Source organism: Urocitellus parryii, chromosome 7, assembly GCF_045843805.1.
Source record: "Urocitellus parryii isolate mUroPar1 chromosome 7, mUroPar1.hap1, whole genome shotgun sequence".
Taxonomy (NCBI): domain Eukaryota; kingdom Metazoa; phylum Chordata; class Mammalia; order Rodentia; family Sciuridae; genus Urocitellus; species Urocitellus parryii.
In genome coordinates this window covers 170,327,537-170,345,912 of record NC_135537.1, presented here as the reverse complement: position 1 = coordinate 170,345,912, position 18,376 = coordinate 170,327,537, and positions in this window count along the sequence as shown.

Sequence of the window (18,376 nt, the reverse complement as noted above, 5' to 3'; positions counted from 1 at the left end):
TCCCTAGTTATTTATTATTGTTTATAACTTACTTTTTCTTACATTCTGTTGTAAATAAAGTAAAAAGCAATCTTCTTTCCAAGTGTAGCTTCCGCGCTCTGTTTTTCAGCTGGCGTCAAGGGAATGTTGGCCCTTAACTTGCAGGTTGATGGGAAAGAAGACATGGAGGAAGAGGGGACAAGCCTGTGGCTGCTGCTTAGACCCAGTCCTAGAGCTCAGGTACCAGGGAGCCTTGGACCCTGGGTGGGAGGAGCCTGGGTGTCTGCTCTCCTTGTCCAGCCAAAATTAGTACCCACGGTGGGTCTGCGGCCCAGTGGGACACACACACACACACACACACATGTCCATCCATCTAGCAAGCACTTGATTCCCCCTCATCTAATGGGCCACGTACCCCAAGATCATCTATGGAAACACCACCCCGAGGGCATCATATGGCAATCTGGGTCGATTTTAAGGTGAGCTAAATCCTCCCTCCAATGCAGCTTCTCCTTCTCAAGTAGCTCCTACTGTGCAGTGTCCTCCGGGCTGGGTGGTGTGGGAACAGCTTTGCTTTATTGCTCCTCACTCGTCAGGCAGCACCACACCCTCACGACAGGCTCCCCCACACAGTGCCGAAATGGCAGCAGCCTCTCTGTCTCCCATGGGTCCAGGCAGAGGCTTCCTATAACAGTGTGTGGTCAGTCAGCCTTCTCCATGGAAATAGTTCCCCAAGCCCAGCTAACAAAAATGTTCTTGCTTTGTAGCTCCATCTTCCATTGCACCCCCACCCTGCCTTTGAACTCTGTTCAAAACACACCAACTTGCCACACAGGGTTGCTGGCCGACTCTCGCCTGCCATCCTGGATTCACCCCAGCAGGGTGTTTATTCCTGTGGCCGAGCCACACAAGGTTGTTAAATATCTGGATGTTTGTAACACGCACCCCCAACTTCCTAGAACAGTGTTCATCAAGGAATTCTCTCATTTGAGCATGCCTCTTAGATTTCTGAATGGCCACATTCTTTTCTAACATTTCCTTGTTTCTTTCATCACATTTCTTGCCTTTGACCTCCAGCTGCACCTCAGCCTCAAGTTCAGGCTACATCGTGTGTTCCTTCTCCAAGCCCTTGTCCTGAAATATAATATCTGTATGTGAAAATGTCTTTGTCAAAGTTTTCATGGGTTTGGAACAACAGTCATGTGTGTGCGCTGAGGTAGGGATGTGTGTGTGTGTGTGTGTGTGTGTGTGCGCGCGCGCCTTAGTGTGGTGATCCAAGCAAATCCTGTTTTCGGGTTTGCAGATTGACTTAATGCATTGGCCCTTTGACATTCCACGCTCCCGTAAACTCCCCCCATCCATGGTGTGCAACTACGATACCTCATGCAAATCTAAGTATCTAACTATTTCCTCACTCCTGAGAAAGTTGAAAACAGTAGGGTAACTATGCCTCCACACTTTTGGTCTGCTTCCAACATGGAAGAATTGAGCTAATGTAGCCAAAAGAAACCAGATGTGACCTTAGGACATCCTGAAACCGGCCATTCAGTATAGCAAAGTTAACCAGCTGAATTAAGCGCCTGGAATTTAAGGGATAATTTTGTTTTACACTGTTAGTACCAACTACCTGCTTTAAGGCAGACACAAAAGACAGAATTATCCCTTCCCCTCCTTTAACTTAACGTTAAGTTTCGTTTTTCCAAATGTAAAGTCAGTTGGGCCCATTTATGCCTTTTCCCCAGCCTCTGGGACACCTCTGCCCTTGGTATTCATGGTGTAAATAGCTTGAGCTCTGTGCCTTGAGACCAGTATGATAAATCCTTTACTAAAGGGAACCTTGGATCTTCAGTTTCTCAGACCATAGCTGGGGTTATAAGCTTATCATTTGTCACAAGTAGCCTCATCAAAGATTCAGCTATTAAACTTGTCCCAAACTTTGCCTCTGGAACATTCTTTCTTTTTAGCCTGTTCCCCAAATTTGTTCACTGAATCTTTTTGTTTTCTTGGCCAATTTTCTAGAGTCTGTCTTCTTTGGTCATCCTTGGGTGGCATGGCCAACCTCAGAGGGCAACGCTGACCACTACAGCATTACTAAGAGCCTGGGCCTCCTTTGACTTAAAGAAGGACATTTTCATGCTGGGGTTGTAGCTCAGCATTAGGGCCCCTGCCTAGCATGTGTGAGGCCCTGGGTTCAATTCTCAGCACCACATATAAATAAATAAAGGTCTACTGACAAATAATATATTTTTTTTAAAAAGCCAGGCATAGTGGTACACACCTGTAATCCCAGCAGTTTGGGAGGCTAAAGCAGGAGGATCATGAGTTCAAAGCCAGCCTCAGCGAAAGTGAGGCACTAAGCAACTCAGTGAGACCCTGTCTCTAAATAAAATACAAGATAGGGCTGGGGATGTGGCTCAGTGGTTGAGTGTCCCTGAGTTCAATTCCTGGTTCTGAAAAATTTTTTAAAAAGAAGGACATTTTGCCCATTGTCAGTGGAGGGGGTTTGAGGACAGCCAAATTTGCTCTTTTATGATTTTTAAATCTTGTTCCAAAATAACTTTCCTGCTCCCAAGGGATTTTCCATGGAAGACGCGGGCAGTTTGCTGTGCCTTAGCAACCCTTAAGAATCCTTTTCTGCTTTCAGCACACAAGCCACTCTCCTCAGAGCATTCCAAAGACATCTGGCTGCTCCCTGTGTGCAGAATGCCGTTGAGGTCGCTCCTCAGCGCTAAGAGTATATTTTGTCTCTTCTCAGAACAGCCCTTGAAAAGGTAAAATGACTTCTACAAGTTTGAATTTTCCCACCGTCATCAACTTGGAGTTGTTCTGCTTCTTTGAGTTTTGTGAAAATCTGTGATACAAACCCAAGGATGTGATGTTACATCATCCTTAAATATTTTACAGTTTGCTCTTTTGAGCCTGGATGTGGAGCTCAGGGGTGGAAGGCTTGCCTAGTGAGCTCAAGGCCCTGGATTCACAGTCCCCCGCACCTCCTCCCGCCAAAAAATTTGCTTTCTTGAGATACTTAACTTTCAACAAAATGCTTCAAGGATTCTGAATTGTTTCATTTGTTTGTTTTTTTGTTTTTTTTTTAAGAGAGAGTGAGAGAGGAGAGAGAGAGAGAATTTTTAATATTTATTTATTAGTTCTCGGCGGACACAACATCTTTGTTGGTATGTGGTGCTGGGGATCGAACCCGGGCCACACGCATGCCAGGCGAGCGCGCTACCGCTGAGCCACATCTCCAGCCCCTGAATTGTTTCCTTTGATTCATGACATGACTATCATTTTTGAAGCTACATAATACTCCATAGGGTTGAAAACACCATGATTTTACTTAAGCATTCCTTTAATATTTAATATGTAGGCTATTTTCTGGGGTTTGTCATTATGTGGAGTGCTATTAGGAACCTCTTTTAACATAGTTTATGTCTTCTTTTTAGTTATTTGTTTTGGATAAATTCCCAGAAATCAAATTACTGGGTCAAAGGATATTTTGTGACTTTGGGTACTTACCACCAACATCTCCTCCAAAGAAAATTAAATTAATTTGCAATTCCACTGACAGCATATAGCAAGAACATGTGCCTCTTTTAATAAGCATTTGTGCAACAGGACCTGGGTTCCATCCCCAGCACACCACAAATATATATATGTAACTATATATATATATATGTAACTATATATATATATATATATATATATATATATATATATATAATACGTTGTATATATTATTTACATATATATAGTTATATGTAATAATATAATATAAATATAATATAGTATAGTATAGTATATTATTACATATATATATATATATATATATATATATATATATATATATATATATATAATATATCAATCCCAGGTACCCCTCCCTGGAAAAAAGAAAATATTCACTGAGACAAACAGCCATCTCAATTGTTTTTTTCTGCTCTGACATATTCTTCACTCCTCTCAAAAGTTTTTTGGCTATTTTTATTTTTTTTTATTTTTATTTTTTTTAGTTATACATGGGCACAATATCTTTATTTGTTTATTTATTTTTATGTGGTGCTGAGGATTGAACCCAGGGTCTCACACATGGGAGGCAAGCTCTCTACCACTGAGCCACAACCCCAGCCCTTTTTGGCTATTTTTCAAAGCAGTGACGTTTGCATAATATAAAATCCACCGTATTAACCACCTCAGTGCACAAGTCCGCAGCATTAAGTACATTCACTGTGTTGTACAACTGTCGCCACTATCCATTTCCAAAATCTTTTCATGATCCCATACGGAAAGTTATCCATGAAACACACCATCCCCAACACAAATACCCATCCCACCCCCTCCTCCAGGCCCTGATAGCTTCTATTCTACCTTCTCTGTAAATTTACCTATTTTAGGTCCGTGTGTGTGTGTGTGTGTGTGTGTGTGTGTATCAGTCCTTTTGTGTCTGGCTTATTTCATTTAGCATAATGTTTTTAAGGTTCATCCATGCTACAGCAGGTATTAAACATTTTAAAGATTTGTTTTATGGGAGGAAAATCTGATGAGCCAACAAACAACTACCCAACTATGTGCTGCATTAATAAGCAGACATTGTCTAATTATTAGAAAAGAGACATTTTATAATGCTGTGTAATATTGGGCAAGTCACTTCACCTTGCTGAGCCTTCTTTCTTCAAGTGTAACAATGCTGCCAGTTAATAGCAAGTGACACATAATAAATCTGAATGGTGAGTATATAAAAATAAGATTGCCAGCTGGCAGTGGAAGCTGCTGATGAAGAACCATGAGAAAAATAGAGACAGAGCATACAGGCAATTAAAACAGAAGATCTATGTACTCAGCAGGTAGCTCACAAGACAGGATGACATTACCTGGAACACCAATACATGAAACTCCTTTTATTTGGGGTTTATTTTCAGTAAATCTCTGTTCCTTTCAACCACAGGAGCAAACTAAAAATAGTCAGTGTGTTAGTCATCTTTCTGCTACCGTGACAAAATACCTGAGGTAGAAAATGCATAAGAAAAAAAGTTTATTTTCACATGGATTTTAGTTCATGGTCACTGTTGCTTTAGGCCTGTGATAACAAGGTGTATCATGGGAGTGTAGGGAGGAAGAGGCCTGCTCACCTTATGGTGGCCAGGAAACAGAGAAGAAGGACCTATAGTCCCAAGTCTCCTTCAAGGGCATGCCTCCAATGACTTAACTTCCTCCAAGGAGGCCCCATCTCTTAAAGGTTCCAACCTTCCCAGGAGCACCATGCTGGGGAGACCAAGCCTTTTAACACAGCAGATTCCAGATCTAAACAATAGCACTTGGGAATTACACTAAAATGTCTTTTCTAGAAACATGTTCTCAGAGAAACATAAGAAATGCAATTTTTGAGTCCTTTTTGGGATTTCAAAAAACCTTAATAACATCCCAAGTAGCATGAAAAGAAAAATATTTAAAGTGCGATGTGTTTCTACTTGAAAGGAGCTACGGAGATGAAGTCAGATCCACAAAATCCGCTTCATTTCCATGCAGGCAAATTGTAAAAATAATTATGCTTTATCTCTCTAAATTCAACGAGGGTGCTTGGATCATTTAAAAAAGAAAAAAAAAAATGTCCAGGCATGATGGTGCATACCTGTAATCTCAGCTGCTCAGGAGGCTGAGGCAGGAAGATGGCAAGTCCAAGGTCAACCTGGGCTAGGGATGTAGCTCAAGGGTAGAGCACTTGCCTAGCATGTGTGAGGCCCTGGGTTCCATCCCTCGTAGAACTGGCTAATTCATAATCACCTGGTGGATCCATGGGATTACATTCAGGTTCCATTGAGCAACATGACCTTGCCATTGTCCGAATATAAAAATGTCAAAAGCTTTTTTCTGATATGGTAGGTCTAATTTACATCTAAATGAAAAAGCTTTTTAGCGTGATAAGACACCCCCTCCACCTCAGACAGATCTGATTCATACACAGAAGTTAAACTAGAAAGGCCAACATTTTGCTAATTGGATTTGCTAAGCAATACCTTTGCCTCAGCAGAAACCCTTCAGCGATTCCTTTTTACATAAAATTAAGCCAAAGGTGAGCAGAGAGGCATACACATCTGTAAAACCAGACTTCTCGAAATCTGGATCCAAACACAAACCAAATATTTTAAGTGTTTTTAAGGAGATTCTCTCCTTCCCATCCCCAGTGCACCTATCTGGACACTTCAGATGAGAACCAAGGAAAGATGGTCAGTCCTCTGAAAGGACAACCTGGGAGACTTTCTTCCCAGAGGGAGCACTGGGACCCACCAAAGGGACCTCAGTGGAAGTAAAAATTAAGATGGCCAAGAGGGAGCAAGATTTCCCTGTGAGCCTGAGATCACGTGACACACAAGGCTCTCTGTTAAGCTTGCAGATAAAGATCGCTGTCTGGAAGCAGGGTTTTGACAGTTTCCAACTACAGGGACTTCTGCTGACTTGCTGTTTCCAAAGACCTGTCGCTTACTGATAGCCCTCTGGTGATGCTCCCTAGTAACCAGAGATCACAGCTTCACGTGTGAACAGACCACGTGCAGGTACAAGCTACGCACCTAACGAGGCCAACTGAAAACTGTCCACAACACACCTACTGCCCCTCACCCCACTCAGCTCTTCTTTCCCCTTTAAAACTCAATCCTCCTTTCCCTGGGTGGGACACTTGGCCTCTAACTGCACCTGACTGCCAATCTGCAAATCAGTTCTCTTCTCAAATAAAAAGCAGTCTTTGCTTTGTTTTATCTAACCTCATTTATGGTTTCTTGGTTTATATTTCTGAGATTCCACATGTTATTCTTCCCAATTTCTGGCCTTCGAGTTTTGGCTTTCCACGGATAAGTGGTCTCCAACTCGCATGACCCGTGTGCACAGTGGCTCCTCACCCCCGTCCCAGCTGCCCCGTGGGACTCCATGCCTACGCCCAAACTCATGCCTCCTCACCAAGGAACCCCACTCCCACCTTCCCTCCTGGGACAGGCATCCCCACCCCACCCCGGACAGTAGGAGCCCCCATTTCTCTTCCAGTTCCCAGCAGGTGAAGCTGTTTCCCCATATCTCAAGGTGAGGCTCTGGAAATGTTCTGGGGATGAGCCAGGCCACTGGGGTTTCAAATGCTAACGGAAAGGCCATATTGATCAACCTCAGGGGCATGTCCATCACGCAGCTGTGAATCTGGTTTCTGTGCACAACATATTACCCTAAGGAAATAGGGTCTGAGTTCAAAATGACCAACTCTCCCAACCTTCTGGAACTTCCAACTCTTTTGAAACTTGGGGTCAGCTCAAGGGTCTGCTTTATAGTTACTACATAGATGTAACTGATGCAAGAAGTCATCCGTCTGTTTTGGGGGAGATAATAAACTTAGTTTTACTATAATTGAATCTAATTTAATTCCAAGAAAAAATAATTTCTTGATATGAAAACACTATGTACACTATGTAAATTGCAAAGCACTGAGAAACAAAATTTGCCATTTCTCCTTATTTCAAAATATTAACATCAAGATTTTAAAAATCTAGATGTAGCTAACATTTACCAATGAAGACACTGCCTTCAAAATAAATTTTAACAGAAAAATGGAGATGTTTGCTTCAATGGCAACAAACGTCTTGTTTCTTTCCTACTCGATTACTAAGACAGAATTTAGGCAATTTATAAATCTAAACATACCAAAAAAAAATAGTCAACTAAAAGTTTAGGTTAAGAATAGGACTGATTTATTTGCAAAGCTGGTTGAGAAGGAGTGGTTTAGGGCATTGGTTGTCCTTAATCCACACATACACTCATACTTACTCGTGCTGGGCTTACAGAGTAAGAACCTGTCCAGAGTGGAGAAGAACTTCTATACAGGTGAACAGGGAGCCTTGCCCAGACACACTTGGTCTTTCCCTTAGGCAGCAATGCCACCAAGAAGCATTACCAGTATCCACCCCTGCCCGATGCCACTTGCCATACCTCCTAGCAGCCTCAGATGTCTTCATCAGCTCCACCCCCAACTATTGAGACAAAATATGCGTTGCCTCTCTTCTCAGCTGACCTGGTGCTTTGCCTTCACCTGAAATTCCTCTCTGCACTCCCTATGAATAAGTTCACAGGGTCAATTTCTGCTTTAGCCCTCCTTCCTCATTCTGGTTCTGATAAAACTTATTCTATAATCTAGAACTTTCTTTCCTATTTTTTTTCTTTCTTTCCTCCTGTTCTTCCTGTCTTTCCTCCTTCCTTCCATGTACCTAATGTATAACTGGACACTGGGAGAGAAAAAGCAGCATAAAAGTGAGCAAAAATAAATCTGGTATCTGACCTTATAATCTGGCAGGAAAGAAAATATAGTAACTATATAGTCACACAAATAAATATGTAATTGCAGTTTGGTGCAGGGTCAATGAAGGAAAGTTACATCATGTTAAAAGAACATGTAACACAAAGAAAAGAGGATTGTTCAGCAGACCTGAAGGTAAATGGCGGTTAGATGAATCAGGAAGAGCTAAAGCATTCCTAGCAAAGGACATGGCATGTGCAAAGGCCCTAGGGTAGGAGGAGGCATAGCCTAGTCCATACTCTGAAGAATACAGCTTGAGTCAGAAGGCAAGGGATATCTGATGAGAGATGAGCCAGAAAAGAGTGGTAGGGGATGGATCTTACCCAGCTCTTGTGACTTAGCAAATAAAAACATAGGATGCCAGTTGCACTTCACATAAACAATGTGTAATTGCATGGAACCTACTTAGAAAGTAATATATATATATATATATATATATATATATATATATATATATATATATATATATATATATATATCTGAAACTCAGAGGTAGGAAAAGGTGGGCATCCTGTAATTTGGCAACCCTACTTGTGGATCCAGGTAAGGATTGACTTTGTTCATCCTGAGAACAAGGTATTAAAGGATTGTAAGCAGGAAGTGGCAAAATCTCATTAGAACTTTTATTCAATCACACTGGCTACAGATGGCGAGGAAGCAAACCCAGTACAGGGAGGCCAGGGAGCAATCTCCCTGGTAAGAGAAAGGGTTTGGGATAGGAGAGAGGTGGATAGGCTGCACCAGGCTTAGAAGACAGAGTCTACTGCAATCCTATTTTAAATGCCTTCCATGAGCTGGGGCTGTAGCTCAGTGGTAGGACGCTTGCCTTGGGAGTGTGAGGCACTGGGTTGGATCCTCAGCACTGTATAAAAAATAAATAAATAAAGATATTGTGTCTATCTACAGCTAAAAAAAAAATATTTTTAAAAATGCCTTCCATGAGCCTATGATGCACAATCTATGTCACCTGCCTGGTGATATAAAAACTCTAGAATCATATAGGTGGCCAATTATTTGGCATCTCAAACTTAACACAACCAAAACAGAAATCTGACTCCGACCTCGCCAAACCAACCTTCGCAAACCCTCCTCGCCTGCCCTGACTTCTCATTTCAGTAAAAAACACTCGGATCCACCTGACACTCAAAGCAAACGCGCAGCACTGGTCCTTGATTCCCTTCTCTGTCACCACCACACTGGATCCATCCGCCATCTGGTGGATGTCACCTCCAGATGGCTCGCTGAATTAGTCCACCTTTTCCTCCCTCCACCATGACCACCCACCACGAGCAACCATCTCGTGCATCCATCTGAAGGCTGGAGCCTAAAACCTGTTCTGTTCCCACTTTTGTCCTCTGTGAACCACCCTTCACTCGGGAGCCAGGGGCATCTTTCCAAAACAGAAATCAGACTGAACTTCAAACCCTTCAAGGCCGGTGGCAGCCGACGCCTGTAGTCCCAGCAGTTACGGAGGCTGAGGCAGGAGGATCGCGAGTCCAAAGCCAGCCTTAGCGATAGCCAGGCGCTAAGCAACTCAGTGAGACCCTGTTTCTCAATAAAAGACGAAATAGGGCTGGGGGTGTGGCTCAGTGGTCGAGTGCCCCTGAGTTCAACCCCTCGTATCAAAAACAAAACAAAACCCTTCAAGGACTTTGTACTTCATTTCGAATAAAGTGCCCACTCCTTACCCTGTCTAGTGGACAGCCCTGGAAGATCAAGCTCCAGCCCCCTCTCAGCACCGTCGCCTTCCATTCTCCCCACACCTGCCTCCTCCTTGTCCATCAGATCTCAGGGGAAGGGTGTCATCCTCATGTCCCACGCTGCCCCCACCCCATCCCACTGAGAGCACTCTGGGAATAGGAACCTGGCCTGTGTCCTCTGGTGAGACCACAGCTCCGAAGTGCTCATCATGATTTGTGGAAGGAATGAAGGCACTGGTACGGGGTGGGGGGGCCTGGGAGGTGAGGGAGAGGAAGCATCAGTGGGTCCTGCTTCCATCAAAAGACCCCTGTTCTGCTGACTCCAGCCTGATCCTCAGCCCATGACTGGGAACCACTTCTGGCAGCCAATGCTGCATTTTATATATATATTTCGTTGTCAATGGACCTTTATTTAATTTATTTATATGCAGTGTTGAGGATGGAACCCAGGGCCTCTCACGTGCTAGGCAGGTTGGACCGCTGAGCCCCAGCCCCAGCCCAGCCCAGCTGTGCTCTCTTGAGCTGCTCTTTTGCCTGCCACTTCTCCGAAGCTCTGATCATGGCTCAGGGACCCTCAGAATCCAGGCTGGACCCCTCAAGATGACAGGTTGTTCCTGAAGATTGTAGGGCTGTTGCGGGCACAATACCCTGCCCACCCACCCCCAACTCTTCAGCCAAGGGGTCTCCTCCCTCAGACCTCTCCTGTTACAATTCGGTTCTGAGGCCTGGGAACACAGCTCAGGAGTCAAGTGCTTGGCTGGCATGCACAAAGCCCTTGGTTTGATTTCCTGCAGGGGAAAACAAAAACAAAAACAAAAAAACATCTGCATGACTTCAAATTCCAAACACACGCTCATTAGGTTGGCTGTTATTAAGCACAACAAATACAATACAAAAATAACCAGAAAATATCGAATGACAGCAAGATGTGAAGATATCAAAACGGTTGCGCTCTACCAAGAGGAATGGAAAATAGTGCAACCGTTGTACAAAACAGCATGGCATTTCCTCAAAAAATGAAACACAGCCAGGCACAGTGGCACATGCTTGTAATCCCAGCAGCTCTGGGGGCTGAGGTGGGAGAATCATAAATTGGAGGCCAGTCTGGGCAACTTAGTGAAACCATGGCTCAAAATAATTTTTTTTTCTTTTATCGTTTTTCTCAATTTTGTTTTTTTATTTTGAGACAGGGTCTTACTAAATTGTCTAAACTGACCTTGAACTTGGAATCCTGAGTCACTGGGATTGCAGGTATGCACTACCACCTCTGGCTCAAAATAGAATTTTTTAAAAGAGTCTGGGATGCAACATAGGGATAGAGTGCTTGCCTAGCATGCACAGGGCCGTGGGTTCAATCCCCAATACAGAGAGAAAAAAAAAATCTAGATACAGATACTGAAGGTTGGCATGATTGGGAGGGCACTAGCCTCCCAATCATGGAAAGGTTGAAGTGTTTGCCCCAAAATATGAGAAAAGATCTCAGGTTCTCTCCTTGTCTAATTTTTGCTGTGGAGATGGACTGGGTTTCCTTCATGTTGGCATGAGCCTCACCACTCCTCTGCTGGTGGTTTATTGTAAAACTGACCGACCCTTTCTTTTTCTTCCTCCTCTCCTTCTCCACCTCCCCAACCTCAGGGAAAACAAGATTAATTTCCTCCCCATTCCACACCAGGTTATTCTGTCCTTCCACTCACCAACCACAAGAGTAAAGGAATCCTACCTGGGCTGGGCTGGGGCTCCATGGTAAAGCGCTTGCCTGGCTCTGTCAGGCACTGGGTTCAATCCTCAGCACCACATAAAAATAAATTAACAAAGTAAAGGTATTTGTCCATCTTCAACTAAAAAATAAATATTGAAAAAAAGAATAAAGGAGTCTGTGTCCCCAAGACAAGCAGACCTGGGCAGCCAGCAGGTCAGAGCAAAGGGGCATGTCACGCACACCATCTGAATGTGAATCTTGCCTTGTGAAAGGCACACCTAGAGCCCAGTCCTAAATTTCCCCTATAAAAGTCCTTGGTTCCCCTCCTAACGGGAACAGTAGCTCTTGAGACACTCCTCTGCTACTCTTCTCATTTGCTAACAAATTAATTAAACTTCTTTTCCCTTTTTTCTCAAAAACTTTGCCCTCATTATTTGGATTGGCACTGGGAACAAAGACAGAGCTTTTAATAAAAGAGAAACCGTTGTCAGAGGTGTCTGCCTAAATTTTGATAATGTTGCTCAATTCCTTTCTGTGGACCTAGCATTTACTTCCGTGTTTTTTTTTTTTTTAAGAGAGAGAGAGAATTTTAATATTTATTTATTTATTTTAGTTTTCAGGGGACACAACGTCTTTGTTTGTACACGGTGCTGAGGATCGAACCTGGGCCACAGGCATGCCAGGCAAGTGCGCTGCCGCTTGAGCCACATCCCCAGCCCCTTCCATGATGTTTTGATATCCTAAAACTCCGGAGGCTGGGACAAGAGAATTGCGAGTTCAAAGCCAGCCTCAGCAAAAAGCAAAACACTAAACTCAGTGAGACCCTGTCTCTCAATAAAATACAAAATAGGGCTGGGGATGTGGCTCAGTGGTCGAATGCCTCTGAGTTCAATTCCCAGTATTAAAAAAAAAAAAAAGTGAATTAAAAAAAGAAAAAGAAAAAACAACCGTATCTCAGAGCATCTTAGACTTTATTTAAGAACCACGACAATTTTCACATGATAGGAAGTCTTGATGGCATCCACACAGCTACCCTCCACTTTCTTTGCAGAATATGAATACTCCTTTGACAAAACACTGACTGTACCAGACTCATGCGATGGTAAACATCACCCCACCTTCCACGACAAAACCGTATCGAGCAACATCCTCCTTCTGGAAGATGAGCAGGCATCCCTTCCTACCCGTTTTATAATTAGACTGTTCATTGTATATTTGTCACCTGCTTCTATTCTAGGAAATGAATGTGAGAGGCAGTACCTTCCCACAGTCTTCTCCGCTAGGCAGCCAAGTCGCATAAACATGACAAATAACCGAGACAGAACATCCACCGCTCGGAGTTAAATGCACAGGGTCACAGCTGCCTTTCAAAACCCGCCCTTACATGTCTCTCATCAGTGATGAATAGCCAAGCCCCGTTCTTGCTCTTTGGAGCTTGATGGACACATACTGGAAAGGGAACACGTTGACCTATTCCTAGTTTAGCTTTCAGGAAACTCCCAGATCTCTTATTAAGGCTGGTGTCCTTTCCAGAAAAGGTTACGATCTCCTTTAATACTTTACCAAACTTAGACTCAAATTCACGGAAGGATATGCAGATGCCATTGCAGCCTTCTCAACCAGAAAGCCGCACTGTACCCTAACACATCTATCCATCACCGTATTCTATCCATTACCATGGTTGGCAACGAAGAGCAATTTACCCAACAAACACACTAAATCCCTTGTTTGGGTCAGGCAAAATATCTGTTGCCATGAATACAAAAATATAAGGTCATTCATTAGATCAAAAGGTATATTTGAGGGGCTGAATATGTAACTCAGTGATAGACCCCTTGCCTAGCAAGTGCAAAGCCGTAGGTTCCATCCTCAGAAACACACAAACACAGAATACATTTGTGATCATATGTAGTACATACTAGGTAATGGGGATGTGCAGATATTTCTGACAGACAGGGGTCCCCTTCCCCCAAGAAGCTTATGACATAGAGAGGGAGACTAGATATGTGAGCGAACAAATGTAAACCAAGGTAAAATAAAACAAGTAGGCTTGCTTAGACAAGGTAGAAGGATGGTGTCCTCATCCTCCTTCACCTGGATAACTACAATAACCTTGTAACGAATCTATTTGCACCCCAAGGCGTTTGTGCTGGTTGCTAAGGATGCTCTTGACCCAGAGCTAACCACATAATGAACTTCCTCACCTCCTTCCCATTGCTACTCAAAAGACATACTTTCACCGAGCGTGGTGGTGCATGCCTATAATCTCAATTACTCAGGAGGCTGAGGCAGGAGGACTGCACATTCAAGGCCAGCCTCAGTAACTTAGCAAGACCCTGTCTCAAATTTTTAAAAAATGGGTTGGGGATGGAACTCAGTGGTAGAGTGCTTGCCTGGCGTGTGTGAAGCCCTGAGTTCAACCCCCCGGGACCACATATGCCATCCTAACTCAATTTCACATATACACATACTGTCCATTCACTCACAGATACTTTACTTTTCCCCTCTGAGCTTTATTTTTTTCTCCTTTTGTTGTGAAGCATCAAAACAACTCACATCTTCCTGAACCCACCACCTAATCAATATCTAACCTGAATATTTCATGAAATCCAAAAACTATCAAAAATCAATTCCCTACTATTAGTCATGAGTAAAGCAGGATGAGAAAATTCTTCACATTGGGATGGAATGATCTACATACGTCATTCACGTGTCTCTTACAGTCCATAAAGTGAAAAAAAAAAAAAAAAGCAAACAGCACTAAGGCAAGTCCAGGGAGGACAGAAATTTCCTGTGGAGCAGAAAAGCAAAAGCTCCCTTGATCTTGGTTTTCAGTACAAATACGGGCTGTGAAAGCTGGGCCTCAAGACCCAAAATAAGTAAATAAATAAAGCAAAGAACAGAACAATGGATCTGCCATGCTGCCATTTACCAAAAGGGAAGGCCCAGAAAAACATACACACATATATGATTTGTGCATGTGCGACACCTATTTAAATTGTCCTCTCCAGGGAGAACAGGGTGGCTAGAGATAGGGGTAGGAAGGTGCTGGGCACCATTTTTCATGTCCGGGATGTTGCGAATGTGTCACCTATTGTATTAGCGTGTCCAGGTGCCAAAACAAAGTGCCACAGACCAGGTGGCTTAAAACACAAGCATTTATTTTCTGAAGGCTGAGAGTCTGAGATCAAGACCTCATGGGGTTTGTTTCTCCTGAGGCTTCTCTCCTTGGCTTGGACCTGCTGCCTTCTCCCCAATCTTTCATTATAACAAAACCAACCATATTGCCTTAGGGCTCACCTAAGGACCTCATTTACCTTAATCACTTCTTTAATGTCCCTGACTCCAAATACAGTCAGGTTCTAAGGTACTGGGGGTTAGAGTTTCGACATACGAATTTGCAGGAGAGGAAGATAATTCAGCCCCTAACAGCTATTGAGGTGAGAGGGAAAGAATGAATATGAATGGGGCAAAGAAAGAAGGAAAGGAAAAATTTTTGAATTTACCCCTATAACCTTTTCCAGGGCTAGAGATGAATCAAGGGTGGCTCCAGTTCTTAGCAAACATAAGATATTCTGTTGCAAACTTCACACAGCTGTTCTTTTCCTTGTCCTAAGATTTCCTAAGCATCAGAGGAGGGGACTCAGCCTTCACTTCTTGGGTGGGAGCCCTCCCACTTCTTCTTTCCACTAGACTCCTTCAGGGATCTTGCACCTGACCGAGGGTCAAAGATTCAAGAAAGTTTGCAGTTTACCTCTTTTGCAAACTAAGGAGCTTTGAACCCTTCCTTCCCAGGTAGGTTACCTTGATTCCTGCACTACTCTTCAGTGGAAGTATTTGTATAGAACTTCTCAAACTGTACAGGAACCTCTGGGAATGCAGAGATGCTTTCAGAGGGTCCACAGAGACAAGCTGTTTTTTTTTTTTTTTTTTTTTTTTTTTTAGTTGTAGCTGGACACAATATCTTTGTTTTATTTATTTTTATGTGGTGCTGAGAATCGAACCCAGGCCTCATACATGCTAGGTCAGTCAGTGCTCTACTGCTGAGCCACAACCCCAGTCCAACAAGCTGTTTTCATAACAATGTTAAGATGTTATTTGCCTTTTCCTGTGTGCCATGGAACTATCCAGAAGCTACCCAACACAATACCAAGATGGATTGAATGCACAAGCAGATGAGAGAATCTGGTTATCTTTTTTAAGTCAAGACATTGAAGAGAGTTTTTTAAAATGTAAAATAATGCTACCCTTCACACTACATTGTTTTTAAAAGTATTTTTCATTAATAAAAGTGGTGTTTATGTTAACATGTAGTGAGTTTATTATTTTATAATCAATATATGCTCTTGTTCTAGTCTTAATTTGTAATACAGTAAATATCTAGAGATACAACCCATGAAAATAACCCAATAATTTCTAAGAGCTCAGCTTGGTGGCTCACACCTGTAATCCTAGGGACTCAAGAGGTTGAGGCAGGAGGATCTCAAGTTCAAGGCCAGCCTCAGCAATTTAATGAGGCCCTAAGCAGCCTAGTGAGATCTTGTCTAAAAATGAAAAATAAAAAGGGGAGCTGGAGATATAGCTCAGTTGGTAGAGTGCTTGCCTAATGCTGCACAAGGTCCTGGGTTCAATCCCCAGCACCACCATAAATAAATAAATAATAAGCAGGACTGGAATGTAGCTCAGTGGTAAAGTACCTCGGGGTTTCAATCTTCAGTACAAAAGAAAAAAAAAAGACTGTAAAGGAGTCCTGAATCACTAAATTTGATAACCCCTGCTTCAGTGTCTTCAAGCTGGAGAAGGAAAGCATAATTCCAATGCTATCATCAGTACCAGAACCAGATGATACATGTTGCAATAGCACTGGTTTCCAAAGTCAGGGATCAAATTGTCTCAGAGAGTCAAGGAAGACTTGTGGAGGAGAAAGATACTAGGCTGAACCCCCAAATAAGGGAAGAATGTACCAAATAGGTTCAATAGAGGGGCTGATTGTGATGGGAGGAAAAGGAAGATTTCACAGAGACCACGATGTCTGTGCTGAATCTCAATGCAGGAAGAATCGCTTCTCCCACTAACAAAGGGACCACAAATTTCAACATCAAATTCCTTGGTCACTTAAAAAAAAAAATAAACTACTTGGCTGTGCGCAGTGGCAAGCTTCTATAATGTCAACTCGGGAAGCTGAGGCAGGAGAATCACAAGTGCAAGTTTGAGGCCAGTCTGGGCAATTTATGAAACCCTGTTTCAAAATAATCTGAAGTTGCTGGGATTACAGATGTGCCCCACCGGTTACTATCTATTTTTTCTTCTACTTTAAAAAAAAAACATTTTTTTTTTTGTAGTTGTAGATGGACAGCATGACTTTATTTTGTTTATTTTTATCTGGTGCCGAGGATTGAACCCAGTGCCTCACACATGCAAGGCAAGCGCTCTGCCACTGAGCTACAGCCCCAGCCCTATTTTTCCTGTTTTTATTTTTTACATAATTGATTGAATTACCCACACATACCTTAGCATGTTTCTTTGTTTTTGGACACACCCAAGCGTATCTTAAAAACACAAATTTCTCCTGGCCAAAACTTGCCCAGGGCATCACAGCATAGCAAACAAGGTTATATCTGTGAAGACAGAATCTAGAGAATGAGAGGAAATATTTGCTAGTTATACTTCTTACAGAGGAGTAATGTTCAGAATATATTAAAACACTAAAAAAAAAAAAAACTTACCACCACAAAAAACAAATAGCTCAATCAATAAACAGGCAAAAGAATTAGACACTTCTCAAAAGAAGAAATAAATATAAATGGCCAAAAAATTTATGAAAAAAATTCTATATCTTTAGCAATTAGAGAAATGCAAGTCAAAACTACACCAAGATTTCATCTTTCTCCAGTTAGGATGGGAGCCATTAAGTATACAAATAGGGCTGGGGATGTGGCTCAAGCGGTAGCGCTCGCCTGGCATGCGTGCGGCCCAGGTTCAATCCTCAGCACCACATACCAACAAAGATGTTGTGTCTGCTGAGAACTAAAAAATAAATATTAAAAATTCTCTCTCTCTCCCTCTCTCTCTCTCTTACTCTCTCTTTAAAAAAAAAAAAAAAAAGTATGCAAATAACAATAAATGCTAGAGAGGATGTAGGGAAACCAGAACCCTTAGACTGTTGGTGGGACTGTAAATTAGTACAACCACTATGTAAATCAGTATGAAGATTTCCCGAAAGACTAGGAATGGAACCACAATATGACTCAGCTATACAACTCCTTGGTATTTATTCTAAAGAATTAACGTCAGCATATTCTAGTAATACACGCAGACCTCTGTTTATATTGGCAGAATTCACATAACCAAATTATTGAATCAGCCTCGGTGTCTGTCAACAGATGAATGGATAAAAGAATGTGATATATGTACATGATGGGATTTTAAAAATATTTTTATTAGTTATTGATGGATCTTTATTTATTTGCTTGTATGGGGTGCTGAGACTCAAACCCAGTGCCTCACACAAGCTAGGCAAAGGCTCTACCACTGAGCCACAACCCCAGGCCCCCCAACAAAGGAATTTTATTCAGCCATAATGAAGAATGAAATTATGTCATTTGCTGGTAAATGGATGGAACTGGAGATCATGCTGAGTAAAAGCAGCCAAACTCAGAAATCAAGAAGTGT